The sequence below is a fragment of the Oryctolagus cuniculus genome, chromosome 2 (genome assembly GCF_964237555.1).
Source record: "Oryctolagus cuniculus chromosome 2, mOryCun1.1, whole genome shotgun sequence".
NCBI lineage: Eukaryota > Metazoa > Chordata > Mammalia > Lagomorpha > Leporidae > Oryctolagus > Oryctolagus cuniculus.
Genome location: NC_091433.1, coordinates 178136102 through 178157342, shown reverse-complemented (window position 1 = coordinate 178157342; position 21241 = coordinate 178136102). Strand labels below are relative to the sequence as shown.

Below are 21241 nucleotides of genomic sequence, written 5' to 3'. Positions count from 1 at the left end.
AAGCAGAGTAGCTGGGACTGAAACCAGATACAGTGACGCAGGCATCCCCAGGTGGCAACTCAGTTGGTGCCAAATGCCCTCCCTTAGTGATAGTCTCTTAAAGATTAGTTACAGATGGAATCTGAAATTATCAATGTAATTCACATACTCTCACACTAAACCCATTGGTCTTTCTTGGTCATTTGGAAAACATTGATTCACTGTGCATTTCACACAGTCGTTGACAGATTTCATCCTATAATATGAAAGAAACATTTATTTGTATCACCACCAATTTAATTATAAAACTTTTTAAAAAATTTAGAAAAATGTCAAGATCATGGTGCTAGATGCAAGTTTTCCAAAATTCTAATATTTCAAAGCTCAAAATTTATCATTGGCAACAGATGTGTCAGTTGCTTTCCTTGAAATGACAGGCTCACTTTGTTCATTTTTTAGGAAAATGAATGCCTACCAAATTCCCAAGTCTGAATAACCATAGTCAGTCTTTCTTCCAAATAGTTTTTCATGAAGCGGTGTTTCATGAACAAAGTGGCTCTTTCAATTCATAGCTCAAAACAACGCAGGAATGTTTTTCCTTGAGAGAACAGACATCATGCCGTAGTGTGCAGAAGCGCTTTATGTGTGTTACCCATTTCGTTACACAGAATATTGATATTACAAAGCCATGTGCTTGGAGCCGGTGTTGTGGAACAGCAGGTTAAGCTATGCCAGAGTCACCAGCATCCTGTTTGAGCGCTGATTCATTTCCCAGCCGCCCACTTTCTTTCCAGCTCCCTGCTAATATACCTGGGAAAGCAGCAGCAGATGACCGAACTCTTTGGGTCTCTGCCACACACGTGGGAGACCCAGATGGAATTCCAGGCCCTTGGCTTTGGCCTGGCCCAGCCTTGGCTATTGCTGCCATTTGGGAAGTGAACCACCGGATGGAAGATGTCTCTCTCTATCCCTCTCTGTCTTTCTCTGTCTCTCGCCTCTCTCTCTCTGTAACTCTGCCTTTCAAAATAAGTAATAAATAAATCTTTAAAAAAAGACATGTGCTCGGCAGTTGAGAGTTAATGAAGTTTAATAATATTTTTTACTATTTAATCTATAATATTCTTAAGTAAGATTAAATAATATTACTATTGTTTTAATTCAAGTACATAGCTGTAAAGAATATTACAATAGGAGCCAGTGCTGTGGTGTAGTAGGCTAAGCCTCCACCTGCAGCTCTGGTATCCTATATGGGCACCAGTTTGTGCACCGGCTGCTTCTCTTCTGATCTAGCTCTCTGCTATGGCCTGAGAAAGCAGTGGAAGATGACAGAAGTCCTTGGGCCACTGCACCCATGTGGGAGACCCAGAGGAAGCTCCTGGCTCCTGAATTTGGATCAGCCCAGCTCTAGCCATTGAAGCCATTTGGAGAGTGAGCCAGTGAGTAGAAGATCTTTGTTTCTGTCTGTAACTCTACTTCTCAAATAAATAAATAAATAAAATCTTTAAAAAAATATTGTGATGACCAGGACAGTTAAGTACTGCAGCCTTGATTTGTGCTAAAGTAGCAGCAGTTTTAATAATTATGTTTTTTCATTGAATAAACAAATTGTTCAGAGTAGAATTGCTAAGGCCCAGGAGATATACATCTATAATTTCATTAGATGACACTAAATTTTTCTCCAAAGAGAGTGTGTCCTTTTAGACATCTACCAGCAGTGGATGAGAGTTCTTGTTTCTCCAGAACCTGACTATGGAACTTGTCATTTATTTGTTAGAAAGGCGGAGAGAGAAAAGATCTTCTATCCACAGGTTCACTTCCCAAATGGTCACAATAGCTGAGGCTGAGCCAGGCCAAAGCCAGGAGCCTGAAACTCCCGCATGGGTGGCAGGACCCAAGTACTTGGCTGTCTTCTGCTACTTTCCTAGGTACCTTAACAGGAAACTGGATTAGAAGCAGAACAGCCAGCAGTACAAATGGCAGCTTAACCTGCTGTACTACAACGCCAGCCTCAGAACTTGTCTTTTAACTAAGGTTTTTGATTCTTGGTGAAGACATTTAAAATTTTAATGTAATTAAATTTATCAATATTTCCCTTTTATGATTTGTGATAGTGGGTTATCTCATCCATGAACATGGTATATGTTTCCATTTATTAAGTTTTTTAAAAATGTCTCTCAAATAGTGTTTTTCATACATACTTTACACATACTTTGTTAGTTTTAATTCTAAGTACCTTATAGATTTCTTTCTATGCTGAATAGAATTTTTTAATTAATCAAATTTTGTATTTAGTAGACAGTGTAGAGTAATGCTATTGAATTTCATATATTTATATTATATAAAAACCTTATTTAACTTTTATTAGTTCTAATAGATTATCTTGGATATTCTATACAATCATATAATTTATGAATAAAGCAAATTTTATTGGAGACTTAAGGTTTCTAGTCTGCCATGTAAAGAGCTTGAAAATGACCACTCCTGTCCAGACAAGAGGAGAGCTTAGCAAACTAAAAGCCAATAACTTAAAAAAATATCTGTCAGAGAACCAGGATCACAGGACAAGCCATTGTCCCTGAAACCAAAGAGACAGATGGATAGAGAGAGTCACAATTTACTGGAGCACACGTCTCAAAGCAGAAACCTCGATGGGAATCAGTACTAGAGTAGGAAAACCTACCCCAGAACTGGCCATTCATTGCGGGGTCAGTGTGGGTATTTGAGAACTCAGAACTCCAGAGGGTCAAGTGTCAACGGAGACCCTAGAAGCTCATGACCTTAACTTCCCAGACCCCTCCATGTTTCTCATAGTGAATAGGGAAGTAAAAAATCCTCTGGTATTCTCACCTGAACAATCATTTTGAAATATGTCCAAAGCATCCTCCTCTTCCTAACAAGACCTAGTCTCAAGAGAAACTGTTTCACCAGAGCCTAACTCACCGGGGTTTTACCAGAGACTCACTAACCTGAGGGAAGGGAAATATGCAATTCTACCTCAGACTAGCTTTCCGCAAGGAGGAAGGGAGAGCCAACCACAGCCCCCGCTGGCCTCCAGTCACAAAAGCAGGCACTTGAGAAGGTCGCAGCTCAGGGGCACAAGTTCCTCACAGGTCTGCCTTCCTCCCACTCCTCACCAGCTCCTCCGTAAGGCCTCTGTGGGACACAACTAAAAGAACTGTGTTTCTCAGGCATTATTTAAGAAGTCTCTTGGGGTGGGGGAGGGAATAGAAGAGGCAGAAACAATGACACAGGAGGAAATTTTAACCTCGGAACTACAACTCCAGCAAACAGTAAATACATTCTCACCTCCACCCAGATAAATATAAAACCTCACATCAAAGATGATTTCTCTCAGTTCCTTTTATTCAGTGTGTCATATCTGACTTTCAACAAAGTATTACAAGGCATACTAAAAGACGAAAAGCACAGTTTGAAGATCCAGAATAAACTTCAAAACCAGACTCACATATATGGCAGAGATTGGAAATTTAGGGCAATTATAATTAATATGCTATGAGAGTTTTGTTTCTGTCATTGTAATTCTTACATATTTTTTTCTTTCTAAAAATTTTTTGCTTTTTTTAAAAGATTTATTTATTTATTTTTAAAATTCACTTATTTATTTGAAAGTCAGAGTTAAACAAAGAGAGAAGGAGAGGCAGAGAGAGGGAGAGAGATCTTTTATCCGCTGGTTTACTCATCAACTGACTGCACTGGCCAGAGCTGTGCCCATCCAAAGCCAGGAGCCAAGAGCCTCTCCCGGGTCTCCCATGTGGGTTCAAGGGCCCTACTGCTTTCCCAGGCCATAGCAGAGAGCTGGATCAGAAGTAGAGCAGCCAGGTCTCAAACTGCAGGTGGTGGCTTTTTACTCGCTACGCCACAGCACCGGCCCCAAATTTTTTGCCTTTTTTTTTTTTTTTTTTTTTTTGACATGCAGAGTTAGACAGTGAGAGAGAGACAGAGAGAAAGGTCTTCCTTTTTTCTGTTGGTTCACTCCCCAGATGGCCGCTACAGCCGGCGCACTGCACCCCGATCCGAGCCAGGAGGCAGGTGCTTCCTCCTGGTCTCCCATGCAGGTACAGGCCCAAGCACTTGGGCCATCCTCCACTACCTTCCCAGGCCGCAGCAGAGAGCTGGACTGGAAGAGGAACAACTGGAACGGAATCCGGCGCCCCAGATGGGACTGGAACCCGGGGTGCCAGCACCGCAGGCAGAGGACTAGCCAAGTGAGCCGCGGTGCCAGCCAATTTTTTGCTTTTTAAGATCTATTTATTTATTTGAAAGGCAGAGTTACAGAGAAGGAGAGAGAGAGAGAGAGAGAGAGAGAGAGAGAGAGAGAGTGTCTTTCATCTTTTGGTTCACTCCCCATATGGCAGCAATGACCTGGGCTGGTCAGGCTGAAGCCAGGAGCCTGGAACTCTATCCAGGTCCCCCTTATGGGTTCAGAGTCCCAAGCACTTGGCCTAGCTTCCTCTGCTTTTCCAGGCACATTAGCAGGGAGCAGGATTGCAAGTGGAGCAGCCAAGACTTGAACCGGAGCCCATATGGGGTGCCAGCACTGCAGGCCATGGCTTAACACACTGTGACACAACACTGGCTCCAACACACATTGTGTTTCTTGCACAGGTCTTGTAGTACACCGTTAAATAGATGGGATTGTGATGGTCATCCTGGTCCTTTCCCCATGCATTTTTTTTTTTTTAATTTTTTGACAGGCAGAGTGGACAGTGAGAGAGAGAGACAGAGAGAAAGGTCTTCCTTTTGCCATTGGTTCACCCTCCAATGGCCGCCGCGGCTGGCGCGCTGCGGCCGGCGCACCGCGCTGATCCGATGGCAGGAGCCAGGAGCCAGGTGCTTTTCCTGGTCTCCCATGGGGTGCAGGGCCCAAGCACCTGGGCCATCCTCCACTGCACTCCCTGGCCACAGCAGAGGGCTGGCCTGGAAGAGGGGCAACCGGGACAGAATCCGGCGCCCCGACCGGGACTAGAACCCGGTGTGCCGGCGCCGCTAGGCGGAGGATTAGCCTAGTGAGCCGCGGCGCCGGCCTTCCCCATGCATTTAAAAATGTTTCTAACATTTCACTATTGAATATAATGTTTGCCATCGGTTTTTGATAAACCCCTTTTCCCAGGTTAGGAGCGTCTCCTCCTGGAGCTGCCGTTTGGCCTAGCGGTAGAGACACCAGTGTCCCACACTGGAGCACCTCAATTTGTTTCCTGGCTCCAGCTCCCATCCCCAACTTACTGCCAGTGCAGCCCCTGGGAAGCAGCGGTGATGCTCAGGTAATTGGGTTCCTGCCACCCACGTGGGAGGCCTGGATTGGTGCCCAGCTCCTACCTTAGGCCCCAGTCCAGCCCTGGCTATTGTGGGTGTTTGGGGAGTGAACCAGTAAAGTAAATGAGAACTCTCTCTCCCTCACTGTTATTCTCTGCCTCTCAAATGTTTTAAAAGAGGAATGTTTCCTTCTATTTCTAGGTAGCTAAGAGTTTTATGTTTTCTTAAATCATACATTGCTGTTGAATTTTATTGAATGCTTTCCCTATATCGTCTTAGATGATCATATGGTTTTCCTTCTCTACTTTATAAATGTGTTGAAATAAGATTTTTTTTCTTATGATAATTCATCATTACATTTGTGTGATAAACTCAAACTGGTTGTGATTTTTTAAAAACCACATTCCTGGGTTTGGATTGCTATTATTTTGTTTAGACTTTTTTTTTTTTTTAATTGTTTGCTTGTTTTTTGTTGTTGTGGTTTTATTTTTCCTTCCTTCCTTCCTTCTTTCCTTCCTTCCTTTCTTGTTCACTTCCCAAATGACCGCAATAGCTGAGGCTGGGCCAGGTTGAAGCCAGGAGCCAGGAGCTTCATCTGAGTCTCCCACATGGGTCAGGGGCCCAGGTGCATTAACAAAGAGCTGGATCAAGTGGAGCAACTGGGACTTGACCCAGCGCCCATAAGGGATGCCAGTGTCAAAGTTGGCAGCTTAACCCACTATACTGCAACTCCAGCACCAAGATTTTTTTACACTTATGTTTATCCTAAGATTGATGGATACTTTCCTTTCTTGTACAGTGAGTGTCTGGTTTGGTATTAAGGATATACTAGCTTCATAAAATGAGGTTTCCATTTTTGAGTTCATTTTCTGGAAATGAACTTCTCTGTAAAATCGTATGAATGTCATGTTTTCTTTGTGGTAGATTTAACTTTTATGATTATTTGTATAGAAATATTTCCTATTTCTCAGGTTAAATTATATATGTGTTTGTATATAATAATATAGAGATTATTTGAAAGGCAGAAAAAGAGAAACAGGCAGCTACACAGAGGTCCCATCTTTTGATTCAATCCCCAAACAACTGTAACAGCTGAGACCTGGCCAGGTTGATCCCAGGAGCCAGTAACTCGGTCTGGGTCTCCCACATGGGTGGCAGAGATCCAAGTAACTGAGCCGTTACCTGTTCTTCCCAGAGAGCACATTAGCAGGAAGTTGAAATCAGGAACAAATTAAGGCCTAAAGCTTAGGCACTGTGATGAGGGATGCGGGCATCCTGACCTGTGGCTTAACCATTTGGTCAAATTTCTGCTCCTCAATGCATTTTGAAAGTTATAATCATAGTTAAGTCTTTAAATGTTGTTGATTTGTGCCATTTTTACCAGAAGTTTGTCTACCTATTTTATCCAACTTTAGGTACCATCCATTGTAAAAATTTCAAATATTAAAATGAGAAAAAGGTGTCTGAAAATTGTTACAAGATCTGTTTTTCATATAATGAATTTCTGCTGCCATCTTTGCTATGTGTTCCTTCTGCTTGCTTTCTCACTCTGTTGTGCATTTTTTAAAAATTTTATTTTATTTATTTTGAAAGAGTTAAAGAGAGAGGGAGAGACAGAAAAAAAGAGAGAAATCTTCCATCTGCTGGTTCACTCCCTAGATGGCCACAATGGCCAGGACTGGGCCAGGCTGAAGCCAGGAGACAGGAGATTTATCTGGGTCTCCCACATGGTGGCAGGGGCCCAAACACTTGAGCCATTGCTGCTTTTCCCAGCCCTTAGCAGGGAGCTGCATTGAAAGTGGAACAGTCGGGATACAAACTGGCCGGGGCCCAAGCACTTGGGCTAGCCTTTACTGCCTTCCCAGGCATATTAGCAGTGAACTGGATCAGAAGTGGAGCAACCAGGTCTTGAACCCATGCTCATATGGGATGCTGGTGTCATAGGTAGTAATTTTACCTGCTAAGCCACAATGCTGGCCCCTTTGTCTTTTACAAATATATATATATATATATATATATATATATACACACACACACACATGGGGCTGGCACTATGGCTTAGCTGGTAAAAAGCTACTGCCTGCAGGGCCTGCATCCCATATGGATGCCTATTCAAGTCCTGGCTGCTCCTCTTCCGATCCAGCGCTCTGCTATGACCTGGGAAAGCACTGGAAGATGGCCCAGGTCCTTGGGCCCCTCCACCCACATGGGAATCCTGAAGGATGCTTCTGGCTCCAGGCTTCAGATTGTGCAGTTTTGGCTGTTGGAGCCATCTGGGGAGTGAACCAGTGGATGGAAGACCTCTCCCTGTCTCTCTCTCTTTCTCTCTCTGCCTTTCAAATAAATAAATGAATTTTTAAAAATCAAAAAACAAAAACCATAGTCTTCATTAAATATATATATATATATATATATGAGGCAGTTCATTTTTTAAAGATGTATTTATTTATTTATTTGAAAGTCAGTGTTACACAGAGAGAGGAGAGGCCGAGGTAGAGAGAGGAGAGGCCGAGGGGGAGAGAGAGAGAGAGAGAGAGGGAGGGAGGGAGAGGTTTTCCATCTGCTGGTTCACTCCCCAGTTGGCTGCAATGGCCGGAGCTGGGCCCATCCAAAGCCAAGAGCCAGGAGCTTCCTCTGGGTCTCCCACATGGGTGCAGGGCCCCAAACACCTGGATCATCGTCTACTACTTTTCCAGGCCATAGCAGAGAGCTGGCTCAGAAGTGGAGCAGCAGCTGGGACTCGAACTGGTGCCCATATGGGATGCTGGTACTGCAGGTGGTGGCTTTACTTGTTATGTCACAGCACTGGCCCCAAGACAATACATTTTTCTTACATGCTATTTGCACTATAAGTTTGACATATATTTTCATTACTATTTCTTTTTCATGTATTTCACATTCATTATTATTTCTTCTTTGAAGACTAAATTATTAAAAGTGTGTTTTCTTTCAAATAAAAAAACAAAGTGTGCTTTTAAATTTCCAAACATTTAAAAATATTTTGGTTATTTATTTCTAACTTTATGACCTTGTACTCAGAAAACATGATGTATATATAATTCTTTAGTATTTTTTAAGATTTCTTACATGATCTGGTCCATAGTCAATTTTTGTAAGTATTTTCTAGGTTATCTTTTTTATTTTTTAAGGAATACAAATTTCAAAAGTACAACTTTAGGAGTATAGTTATTCTTCCCATCATACCCACCCTCTCACCCACACTCCCACCCCTTTTCCTCCTCCCTCTCCCCTTCCCAATCCCATTCTCCATTAAGATTTATTTTCAATTAATTTTGTCCACAGAAGACCAACTCTATACTAAGTAAAGATTTCAACATTTTGCGCACACTTGAACACACTCAAAAAAACTGTTTGGGAACTAGTTTTACAGTTAACTCTCATAATACAACTCACTGAGGACAGAGGTCCTACATAGGGAGTTAGTTGCTGCAAAGTGACTCCTGTTTTTAATTTAACAATTAACACTTATGTATGGCATCAGTGACCACCCGAGGCTCTTGACATGAGCTGCCTAGGTAGCCTTTTGAATCCATAAACTCTGTCAGTATTTAGACAAGGCCATAAGCAAAGTAGAAGTTCTCTCCTCCCTTTGGAGAAAAGTACATCCTTCTTTGATGGCCACTTCTTTCCACTGGGGTCTTACCCACCAAGGTCCTTCATGCAGAACATTTTTTGCCAGTGTCTTAGCTTTCTATGCCTGAAATGCTCTCTCAGCCTTTTCAGCCAGAAAAGGATGCCTTAAAGGCTGATTCTGAGGTCAGAATGTTACATAAAGCAATTGTCATTCTATGAGTCTGCTGTGTGGCCTGGTTCCCATGTTGGAACATTCTCTCCTTTAATTCTATCTATTATTATTACCAGACAGTTGATCCTATTTATATGATCACTTTAACACTTAATCCTATCTGTATGTTCACTTTGATACTTAATATGGGGCTGGTGCTGTGGCATAGCAGGTATAGCCGCTGCCTGCAGTGCCGGCATCCCATATGGGCACCAGTTTGAGACCCGGCTGCTCCAGTTCTGATCCAGTTCTCTGCTATGGCCTGGGAAAGCAGTAGAAGATGGCCCAAGTCCTTGGACCCCTGCACCCACATGGGAGATCTGGAAGAAGCTCCTGGCTCCTGGCTTCAGATCAGTGCAGCTCCAGACATGGCAGTCAATTGGACAGTGAAACAGCGGATGGAAGTCCTTTCTCTCTCCCTCTTTTCTCTGCCTCTCCTTCTCTCATTGTGTAACTCTGACTTTCAAGTAAAATAAACAAATCTTTAAAAAAAAATACTTAATATGATCACTTTAACACTTAAGATGGCATTTTTACCACACAGCTTAATGGGATTTGGGGTCCCATGACAAGTTTTTAAATTGTACCCTTAGGAATAAGTCCACAGAGGCTGGCGCCGCGGCTCACTAGGCTAATCCTCTGCCTGCGGCGCCAGCATGCCGGGTTCTAGTCCCGGTCCGGGCGCCAGATTCTGTCCTGGTTGCTCCTCTTCCAATCCAGCTCTCTGCTGTGGCCTGGGAGAGCAGTGGAGGATGGCCCAAGTGCTTAGGCCCTGCACCCGCATGGGAGACCAGGATAAGCACCTGGCTCCTGGCTTCGGATCAGTGCGGTGTGCCGGCCGCAGCGGCCACTGGGGGATGAACCAATGGCAAAAGGAAGACCTTTCTCTCTGTCTCTCTCTCTCACTGTCCACTCTACCTGTCAAAAACAAACAAACAAAAAACAAAAAAGAAATAAGTCCATAGGAAAGTATACAGAACTATACAGCTTTACAGTTACAAACTTCCTCCTCCCTCTCTTATTCTCTTATTTTTTACTGAGATCCATCCTCAATTGACTTTATACACATATGATTAATTCTATGTTAAGTAAAGAGTTCAACAAATAGTATGAAGAAAAAAAAACTGAAAAAACAAAACAAAACAAAACAAAACAAAAAAGAAACTGTTCCTCAACAGTCAAGACAAGGGCAGTTCAAATCATCGCTTCTTGAAGTGTCAATTTCACTTCTACAGATTTTGTTTTAGGGACTCTATTAGTTCTCAGATATCAGGGAGAACATATGGTATTTGTCCCTTCGGGACTGGCTTATTTCACTAAGGATGATGATTTCCAGATTCATCTATTTTGTTGCAAATGACTGGATTTCGTTTTTTTAAACAGCTGTGTAGTATTCCATAGTATGCATGTACCATAATTTCTTTATCCAGTCTTTGGGGTGATGGGCATTTAGGTTGATTCCATGCCTTAGCTATTGTGAATTGAGCTGCAATAAACATGGGGGTGCAGATATCTCTTTTATTTATTGATTTAATTTCCCTTGGGCAAATTCCCAGGAGTGGGATGGCTGGGTCATATGGTAGGTCTATATTCAGCTTTCTGAGGTAACTCCATACTGTCTTCCATAGTGGCTTTACCAGTTTACATTCCCACCAACAGTGGATTAGGGTACCTTTTCTCCCCACATCCTTGGCAGCATTTGTTGTTTGTTGATTTATGTATGAAAGCCATTCCAACTGGGGTGAGGTGCAACCTCATTGTGGTTTTGGCTTGCATTTCCCTTTATTAGTTGCATAGTTTTCAAACAAAATGAAAATAAATAAATAAATATTGAAAGGTATTTTTGTTTTTATGAGAAATATGCCATAAATCTTATTGTTATTCTTTTGTCTTTGGTTGCTTTTGAAATTTTTCTCTTTCTGGTATTCTGTAGTTTTACCATCATTTGTATGTGGAGTCTCCACCCGCACCGGGCTGCCTGTTCTTTCAGTGAGGGGTATTATATCTTTAAGTATAGAAAAGTTTGATATATTATCTTCTTTGAACATTGCCTCTCCCTCAATTTTTTATTTCAAGAACTCTTTCTAAAGGTAAGCAATACCTTCTGATCAAGTCCTCTGTATCTCTTAACTTTACTCACACATTTCCCTTTCTCTTTAATCCCTTTGCACTACATTTGGTGTGATTCAAATCTATTTTCCAGTTAGGAAATCCTCTCTTTAGCTGTGTTTAACCTGCTGTTTAACTTGTTATTTAAGCTTTTCATTTCAGTGACACTATTTTTTATGTCTAAAAGTTTTATTTGTATTTTTTTAAATCTGCCTAGGTTTTCTTTATCATGGCTTCTTTTTGGTTATATTTATTTATTTGTTTAATTTGTATTTCATCACACAGTCTTATAACTGTGTGTGTGTGTGAGTATACACATTTTGATGCAATTTTACCACATGCATACCTTTGTGTATCTATCACCACAATCAAGACATACAACTGTTGCATTATCTCAGGACTCCCTCATGCTCTCTCTTTAGAGCCACTTTCTTCACATTCCCACCTTATCTTCAACCCCTGGTAACAAGTAATCTGTTCTCTATTTTTGTAATTTTGTTATTTTTTTCAAATATTTATTTATTTATGAGCCATAGCAAGAGAGAGAGAGGGAGAGAGAGATCTTCTATCTGGTGGTTCATTCCCCAAATGGTCACAACAGCCAGGTGTGGGCCAGGGTGAAGCCTGGAACCAGGAAATCCATCCTGGTCTCCCACATGGGTGGCAAGGGCCCAAGTATTCTGGTGATATTATACTGCCTTCCTAGGGGCTTAGCAGGGAACTGGATCAGAAAAAGAGCAGCCAGGACTCAAATTGGCACTGTGATATGGGATGCCAGTATCACAAATGGTGACTTAACCCACTGTGCCACAATACCAGCCCCTATAATTTTTTTTATTACTCTTTATTATCATTTTAAGAATGTTATGTAAGAGGTGTAATATGAAACCTTCTGATATTGGCTGTCTTCACTCAGCACAATTCCTTTGAGTTTTGTCCAAGTTGTGTGTATCCTTAGCTCAGTCTTTTTAATTACTGAGTAATTCAGTAATTCACTGAGTAGTTCATGGTGTGCATATATCATAGTTGTTTAATCATTTACCAATTGAAGGATATGTGACTTATTTCCAATTTAGAGCTATTATGAATACTTGTGCACTGGTTTTATGTGAACATAAATTTTCATATCTCTGGGATAAATGTCCAAGAATCCAATTGCTGGATAATGTTGTAGTTGCATGTTGAATTTCAAAAGAAATAGCCAAAATGTATTCCAGAGTGGTTATATCATTTAATATTCCCAGAAATGTTTGAATCACCCAGAGTCCCTGCATCCTCATTGTCCTTTGGTATTATCATTGTTTTTCATTTAACTCCTCTAACAGGAATGCAGTCGTATCTCACTGTTGGTATGCCTTGCGTTTCTCTAGTGGCCGACAATACTTAACGTCTTTTCATGTGTTCATCATGAAGTGTCTGTTCAGGTCTTTCGAGCATGTTCTAGTTGGGTTTTTTAACTGTTGAGTTTGGAGAGTTCTTGGATATTCCAGATGCAAGTCCTTTGCTGCATATGTGATTTGAAGGTATTTCCTCCCAGTCTTTGGCCTCTCTTTTAATCATTTCTCTGAGTTGCAGAAGAGAAGTGTTAATTTTTTATGAAGTCCAATTTATCAATTTTTTTCCTTTTATAAATTATGCATTTGCTATTAACTCCTCAATCATTTTGACCTCAGTATCTAGTAGTCTCTTTCTGATTTGCTGTTATAGATAGTTCTTAGGTTACACATTCTTTTCCTTGCTATGGATATGAGCTCTCCCTCATGCTGGTTCATTTCTTCATCTGTTTTGCATGTATGAGGTTTTAGGGTGGTAGGGAGAGGGAATTCTTTTTCATCTTTGCACCCTGAACTGTGGGAATCATTTTGATGTTTTATATTTTTCTTTGCCAGAGCTAGAGAAATTTTATGGATCCTAGACCAGTTTAGGGATTTCTTTTTTCAAATAAATTATTTATTTATTTATTTGAAAGGCAGTTACACAGAAAGCTCTTCTGTCTGCTGATTCATTCCCCCAGATGGCCACAACAGCCAGAGCTGGGATGACCTGAAGCCAGAAACTTCTTCCAGGTCTCTCACATGGGTGCAGGGACCCAAGCACTTGGGCCATCCTCTGCTAAGCACATTAGCAGGGAGCTGCATAGGAAGTGGAGCAGCCAGAACTCAAACTGGTGCCCAGATGGGATGCCTGTGCCACAGGCAGTAGCTTTACTCACTATGCCACAGCACTGGCCCCGGTTTGGGGATTTCTATACCTTATGGGCACTTTTTTTTTGTTATTTGACAGGTAGAGTTACAGACAGTGAGAGGGAGAGACAGAGAGAAAGGTCTTCCATCTGCTGGTTCACTCCCCAAACGGCCACAACGGCCGGAGCTGCACTGATCCGAAGCCAGAAACCAGGTGCTTCCTCCTGGTCTCCCACGCAGGTGCAGGAGCCTAAGCACTTGGGCCATCCTCCACTGCCTTCTGGGGCCACAGCAGAGAGCTGGACTGGAAGAGGAACAGCCCAGACTAGAACCCGGTGCCCATATGGGATTAACCAAGTGAGCCATGGTGCTGGCCCCTTATAGGCACTTAAAATATGGGTCCTGTTTCAGGCTGGCAGACTCTGTCAGGCCCGGGAAACCACTTGGTCTGGCCTTGCCACAGCAACCACAGGCAGGACTCAAAATTCAATAGATCTGTAGCAGCCTGATTTTAAGTTAATACTTTTGTATATCCCTTGAATGATGTTATAAATATAAAAATGGCCCTTGGCAGAAAAAAGATTTCCTAACCCCTGAACTAGGGTTGTTTTTTTTCCCATTGGAGATTTCATCCATCTCACAGAGATCACATAGAGAACTAATTAGCAACTTCCGTGGGCCACCGGGATAACTTGTTTTACTTCCTTTGTCATGGACTTACACAGAAGTTAATCAGCAATTAAGCAGGCGTCCCAGTTCCAGCTCTTTGCCTTTCTCAAGTTCACAGTCTGTGCTTTTCTCCCTGTGTGGATGTTCAGTCCTCGGCCTCCTGTCTTAAGTCCTCCTACCCAGATCCGATATCCCACTTTCCAAGGTTCCTGTATGAGAACTGGAATTGATTGCTCTGATTTGATTTACTTTTTGGTTTTGGCATCTGTGATTTCTCTTTTCTTCCTTCCTTTCTTCCTCCGTCCATCCTTTCCTTCCTTCCTTTTAACCTTGACTGATTACATTTTTGTATAATTTTTATATAACCTTTTAATGTATTTGTAATAGAGTTGACTAAGATTAGCATAGCATCTTTTTTGTTGTTGTTGTTTGTTTGTTTTTTTGACAGGCAGAGTGGACAGTGAGAGAGAGAGACAGAGAGAAAGGTCTTCCTTTTGCCATTGGTTCACCCTCCAATGGCCGCGGCCGGTGCGCTGCGACTGGCACATCGCGCTGATCCGAAGCCAGGAGCCAGGTGCTTATCCTGGTCTCCCATGGGGTGCAGGGCCCAAGGACTTGGGCCATCCTCCACTGCCTTCCCGGGCCACATCAGAGAGCTGGCCTGGAAGAGGGGCAACCGGGACAGAATCCGGCGCCCCGACCCGGACTAGAACCCGGTGTGCCGGCGCCACTAGGTGGAGGATTAGCCTATTGAGCCGCGGCGCCGGCCGTAGCATAACATCTTATGTTGTCAGAACTGAACCACTTCATGTAAGTATTTTTTTTTTTTAGAAAAAGAAAAGATTTATTTGAAAGTCAGAGTTACAAAGAAAGAGGGAGAGACACAGACAGAGAGATGTTCCACCCACTGGTTCACTCCTCAGATGGCCACAACAGCTAGGCTGAAGCCAGAAGCCGGGACCTTCTTCCAGGTCTCCCACATAGGTGCAGGGGCCCGAACACTGTGCCATCTTCTACGACTTTCCCCAGGCCATTAGAAGGGATCTGGATTGGAAGTGGAGCAGCCAGGACATGAACCAGCACCTATATGGGATATCGGCACTGCAGGGGGCACCTTTATTTGCTATGCCACAATGCTGGGCCCTCAAGTAAGTATTTTAATCTTGAAGATTATACAGAATTTGAGATGAAGAGAATGAAAACTTAATGGAAAAAATAAGAAGAGATAAGATAAGCAGTGATGTTAAAACAACAAAAATTTGACAGGGAAGCCCCAAATATTTCTCCACTATTAAAATACAGGTTTGGATGGAAAGCACCACATCTCCTCTGATGGCTTCTTTCTCTGATCCCATTTCTGCCACTCTGCCCTTTTGTTGTCTCCTCTCCTTTGATTCCCCAGGACATGCTGAACACACAGGGTCCTGGCCTTGTTCCGAGCTTTGTTTTCTCTGTTTACTCCTCCTCATACCCTCTCATCCCCAATCCTGAGCTATAATTTGAGATCTCTTGTTCTAAACATGATGACTGGTTTCTGATTACGCAGCCACTTCCCATGCCTGTCATGGGCCAGGCCGCCAGGCAGACCGGGCTTATCTCAACAATTTGAGTGCTAATTTTACCCTTAATCCCCAAATTGCTTGCTATTCTTAGGCTCCAAAATCTTCAAGCCAAAAAAGTACAAAGCTAGTCTCATTGTGGGAGAATTTTGATAAATGGGGGGAAAAAAGGGTTCCACACAAGAGGCAATGTGCAAGAATTGCCACAGCTAGAGCAGAAGTTGAAAGGCCTTGTATTGTAAGGTAAAATCTTTTCTTCATTCCCCTAATTAATTTTTTTAAGTCCGCATACATTTCTACTCCTCTGTATTGTGTAAACAATGATGCTGCTTAGCACAGTGATGCTGGGTGCGCTCGCTTGATTGTGCAATCCAAAAACAGTGGCGCCACAGAAGGTAGAAGAGTGGTTACCAAGGGCCAATGGGGAGGGAATGGGAAGATGTTGTCCAAAGGATACAAACTCTCAGTTAAAACACAAACAGGCCGGCGCCGCGGCTCACTAGGCTAATCCTCCGCCTTGCGTCGCCGGCACACCGGGTTCTAGTCCCGGTCGGGGCGCCGGATTCTATCCCGGTTGCCCCTCTTCCAGGCCAGCTCTCTGCTGTGGCCAGGGAGTGCAGTGGAGGATGGCCCAAGTGCTTGGGCCCTGCACCCCATGGGAGACCAGGAGAAGCACCTGGCTCCTGGCCTTGGATCAGTGCAGTGCGCCGGCCGCAGCGCGCTGGCCGCGGCAGCCATTGGAGGGTGAACTAATGGCAGAGGAAGACCTTTCTCTCTGTCTCTCTCTCACTGTCCACTCTGCCTGTCAAAAAAAACAAAAAAAAAAAAAAAAAAAAAAAAAACAAACAAAAACAAAAACAAAAAACCCACACAAATTGGACTAGCTCTGTGGCTTAGCAGGTTAAGGCTGCCACCTGCACTGCTGGCTTCCCATATGGGCATCCCATATGGTTTGAGTCCCGGCTGCTCCACTTCCACTGGGAAAGCAGTAGAAGATGGCCCAGGTCCTTAGAACCCTGCACTCATGTGGGAGACCCAGGGGAAGCTCCTGGCTCCTGGCTTCAGATCGGTACAGCTCTGACCTCTCTCTCTCTCTCTGTCTCTACTTCTCTCTGAACTGTCTTTCAAAGAAATAAAATAAATCTAAATAAATAAATAAACAAATCCTTAGTATCTAATGTAGAAGATGGATAGCAGTATTCATTGATTTGACTGTGGTAATCATTACACAATGTCCATGTATATAAAACCATCCTATTACACACCTTGAATATAAATGATCTTTGTCAACAAAATTTTTTTAAAAAATTCTAATCATTTATTCAAAAGGCAGAACAGCAGAGAGAGAGAGAGAGAGAGAGAGGTAGTTCCATCTGCTAGTTCACTTCCCAAATGCCCACAATAGCCAGGGGTGGGCCAGCTGAAGCCAGGAGTCTGAAACTCCATCCTGGTCTCCTATATGGGTGGCAGAGGCCCAAGTAATTGGGCCATCATCTACTACTTTCCCAGGAGCATTAGCAGGGACCTGGATTGGAAGTGGAGAAGCTGGCACACCAACTAGCACTCCAGTATGGGGTGTGGGTGATGCAAGCAGTGACTTAGGCCACTGCACCACAATGCTGGCCAATGCAATATATCTAAAAGTTAAAATAAAATGACTAATGGTAAAAAAGAAAACAAATAACAATAAAAACCAAGATTCTTCTTACTGAAGTTCTTTGAAGCATTCCTACTGCATTTAAAATAAAATTTAAATTTTTTCTAGTGGCCTACAATGACTTACACAGTTGGCCCCTGCCTGCTCTTCAACCTCAGATCCGTGTCTTCCATTTAATATATAGATTCAGATCTTATTTCTATGCAGTTTTTTCTTAAATTACAATTTTAAATATAGTTTTGTTTTAATGTTTTCATTCTTTTTTAAATAAGTTTATTTATTGAAAGAGAATGATAGAGGGGAAAGAGAGAGAGAGAGAGAGAGAGATGTCATCCATATACTGTCTCATTCCCCCAGATGCCTGCGCAGCCAGGGCTGGGCAGGCTGAAGCTAGGATCCAGGAATTCCATTGGGATCTCTCATGTGTGTGATAGACCCAAATACTTACGCCATCTCAGAGTGTGCATCTGTAGGCACCTGGATGGGAAGCATAGGTGGACCCAGTACCGAGCACTGCAGTATGGGATGTGGGCATCCCGAGTGGCAGCTTAACCTGCTGCGCCACAGTGCCTGCCCTGTGTTTATTCTTTATACACTCTAATTATCCATGCTGGATCTCCTTTGCTGGTGGGAGAATATGGACAACTCTGAATCAATTTTATTTCCTAATTTTTAATTACTTTTTATTTGAAAGACAAAGAAAGAGAAAGATCTTGCATCCACAGGTTTGCTCCCCAACTGCCCATATCAGCTGTGGCTGGGCCAAGCCAAAGTCAAGAGCCAATCCAAGTCTTCCATGTGGGTGTCAGAGAGCCAAGCACTTGAACTATCACATGGAGCCTCCCAGAGTGCACATCACTAGGAATGTTGGAATTGGAAGGGGAGAGAGAACTCGAACCCAGGCACTCCGATATGTGATATGGACATCTTAACTGTTGCTCCAAACATCCCCCTCTCCAAATCACTTTAAAATAATTGGCCATCATTTCAGCTCATAGTGTATCTTAAATGCCTGGTATGCCAGAATATTCCCCAGCCAATGATACAAAAAAAAAAAAAAGGAATCAATATTTCAATATTTCCTTTTGCTTCATATGAGCTGATAATCTATACATAGGAGGCAGCTAACAGAAAATATCTTGATGGGGGCTGGCGCTGTGGCATAGTGGGTAAAGCCACCACCTTTAGTGCCGGCATCCCATATGGGCACAAGTTTGAGTCCTGGCTGCTCCACTTCCGATCCAGGTCTCTGCTATGGTCTGGGAAAACAGTAGAAAATGGCCCAAGTCCTGGGGCCCCTGCACCTGCATGGGAGACCAGGGAGAGACTCTTGGCTCCTGGCTTCAGATTGGTCCAGCTACTGCCATTGGAGTGAACCACCAGATGGAAGATCTCTCCTTCTCTCTGTAACTCTGCCTTTCAAATAGATAAATAAACCTTTTTTAAAAAAATGGTTTAGGCCGGCGCCGCGGCTCACTTGGCTAATCCTCTGCCTGCGGCGCCAGCACCCCAGGTTCTAGTCCTGGTTGGGGTGCCAGTTCTGTCCCGGTTGTTCCTCTTCCACTCCAGATCTCTGCTGTGGCCCGGGAAGGCAGTGGAGGATGGCCCAAGTGCTTGGGCCCCTGCACCCGCATGGGAGACCAGGAGGAAGCACCTGGCTCCTGGCTTCGGATCGGTGCAGCGCACCAGCTGTAGTGCCTCTGGTGGGGTGAACCAACGGAAGGAAGACCTTTCTCTCTGTCTCTCTCTCTCTCTCACTGCCTAACTCTGCCTGTCAAAAAAAAATGTTTTAAAAAAGAAAATATCTTGATGAAAAGGAGGAGTGTTGATATATGATTAACTACTAAAATAAGGATAAATGTATTTGATGATATAGGATTGAATTATGTAACTGAAGACAAAAAAGGCTACTTGTAAAATCCTGGCTTATCAGGCTCCAAGGCAGAAATCTTATCTTCTCCATTCATTTATATGCTCACATTGATTTTTTTTTTTTTTTTTTTTTGACAGGCAGAGTGGACAGTGAGAGAGAGAGACAGAGAGAGAAAGGTCTTCCTTTGCTGTTGGTTCACCCTCCAATGGCCACCGCGGCCGGCGCACCGCGCTGATCCGATGGCAGGAGCCAGGAGCCAGGTGCTTTTCCTGGTCTCCCATGGGGTGCAGGGCCCAAGCACCTGGGCCATCCTCCACTGCACTCCCTGGCCACAGCAGAGAGCTGGCCTGGAAGAGGGGCAACCGGGACAGAATCCGGCGCCCCAACCGGGACTAGAACCCGGTGTGCCGGCGCCGCTAGGCGGAGGATTAGCCTAGTGAGCCGCGGCGCCGGCTCACATTGATTTTTGTTTCAACACTCACTGATATTATGTTTGTACTGCACTAACTCAAATTATTTCTTTAAAAATAATGTATGAAGGGGCCGGCACTGTGGCACAGCAGGTAAAGCTGCCTCCTGCAGTGCCAGCATCCCATATGGGTGCCAGGTTCGAGTCCTGGCTGCTCTACTTCCTATCCAGCTCTCTGCTATGGCCTGGGAAAGCAGTGGAAGGTGTCCCAAGTCCTTGGGCCCCTGTGCCCACGTAGGAGACCCAGAGGAAGCTCCTGGCTCCTGGCTTCCAATTGGTGAAGCGCTGGCTGTTGCAGTCATCTGGGAAGTGAACCAGTGGATGGAAGACCTCTCTCTGCCTCTCCTTTTCTCTCTGTGTAACTCTGACTTTCATATAAATAAATAATCTTAAAAAAAGGCCGGCGCCGCGGCTCACTAGGCTAATCCTCCGCCTAGCGGCGCCGGCACACCGGGTTCTAGTCCCGGTCGGGGCGCCGGATTCTGTCCCGGTTGCCCCTCTTCCAGGCCAGCCCTCTGCTGTGGCCCGGGAGTGCAGTGGAGGATGGCCCAGGTGCTTGGGCCCTGCACCCCATGGGAGACCAGGAAAAGCACCTGGCTCCTGGCTCCTGCCATCGGATCAGCGCGGTGCGCCGGCCGCAGCGCGCCGGCCGCGGCGGCCATTGGAGGGTGAACCAACGGCAAAGGAAGACCTTTCTCTCTGTCTCTCTCTCTCACTGTCCACTCTGCCTGTCAAAAAAAAATAAAAATAAAAAAAAAATAATATGTGGATATCCTGATATAATTGTAGTTATAGTATGGCTCTATTGGAGACATATACATAGTTGTGTATATGGATGAAAAGATCTCGAAGAATATATCTCAAAAAGCTGGTAGTGAGTGGTGATATTATCAGTGTTCATTTTTTCTTTCCACTTCTCAGCATAAAGCCTTATTGGGTTGGTTTCCTTTCTGGTCTCCCTTTAGCTGTGACAATTCTCAGTGACTACTGTCTTCGAAGCCCATTGTCCCATTCTTTTTTATTAATAGGCTCTTTAATTTTTAGCTGAGTGCAGAGATGATCAGAATAAAGATTACATTTTCCAGCCTCCCTTGAAACTAGCTATAGCCATTTGTCTACCTCCTGGTTGATAGGTTGTAATTAGACATGTCATGTATGATTTGGGGGAAGTGTACTTGAGTGGAAGACGTACACTCTCTTTCTTTTCTGCTTACTGGGAATCAGACATAATGGCTACAACTTGATCAACCCTTTTGTGACTATGAGAATAAAGATCACACCCCAGGGATGGCAAACTGGAGCCCTAAAAGAAGCGTGGATCCAGGGGTCAGCGCTGTGGCGAGCAGGCAAAGCTGCCGCCTGCGGCACTGGCATCCCATAGAGGCAGCAGTTTGAGTCTTGGCTGCTTCACTTCTGATCCAACTCCGTGCTAATGTGCCTGGAAAGTAGTAGAAGATGGCCCAAGTGCTTAGGTCCCTGCACCCATGTTGGAGACCTGTAGGAAGCTCCTGGCTCCCGGCTTCGTATCAGCCCAGCCCTGAGTCATTGCAGCCATTTGGGGAGTGAACCAGCAGATGAAAGACCCCTCTCTCTCTTTCCCTCTTGTAACTCTGTCTTTCAAGTAAATAAATAATTCTTTAAAAGAATATAAAAACCCAGCTTCC

At 43.8% G+C, this 21241-nt stretch overlaps 1 long non-coding RNA gene across 1 annotated transcript in view; it reads left to right on the top strand.

Annotated features, from left to right (window-relative positions):
• Positions 1 to 2145, top strand: part of LOC103347831 (translation initiation factor IF-2) — an 80095-nt gene extending 77950 nt beyond the window's left edge. The window contains exon 7 of the long non-coding RNA XR_007918328.2: positions 1270 to 2145. This is a non-coding gene — a long non-coding RNA (translation initiation factor IF-2). The remainder of the gene's footprint in view (positions 1 to 1269) is intronic.
• The last annotated feature ends 19096 nt before the right edge of the window (positions 2146 to 21241 follow it).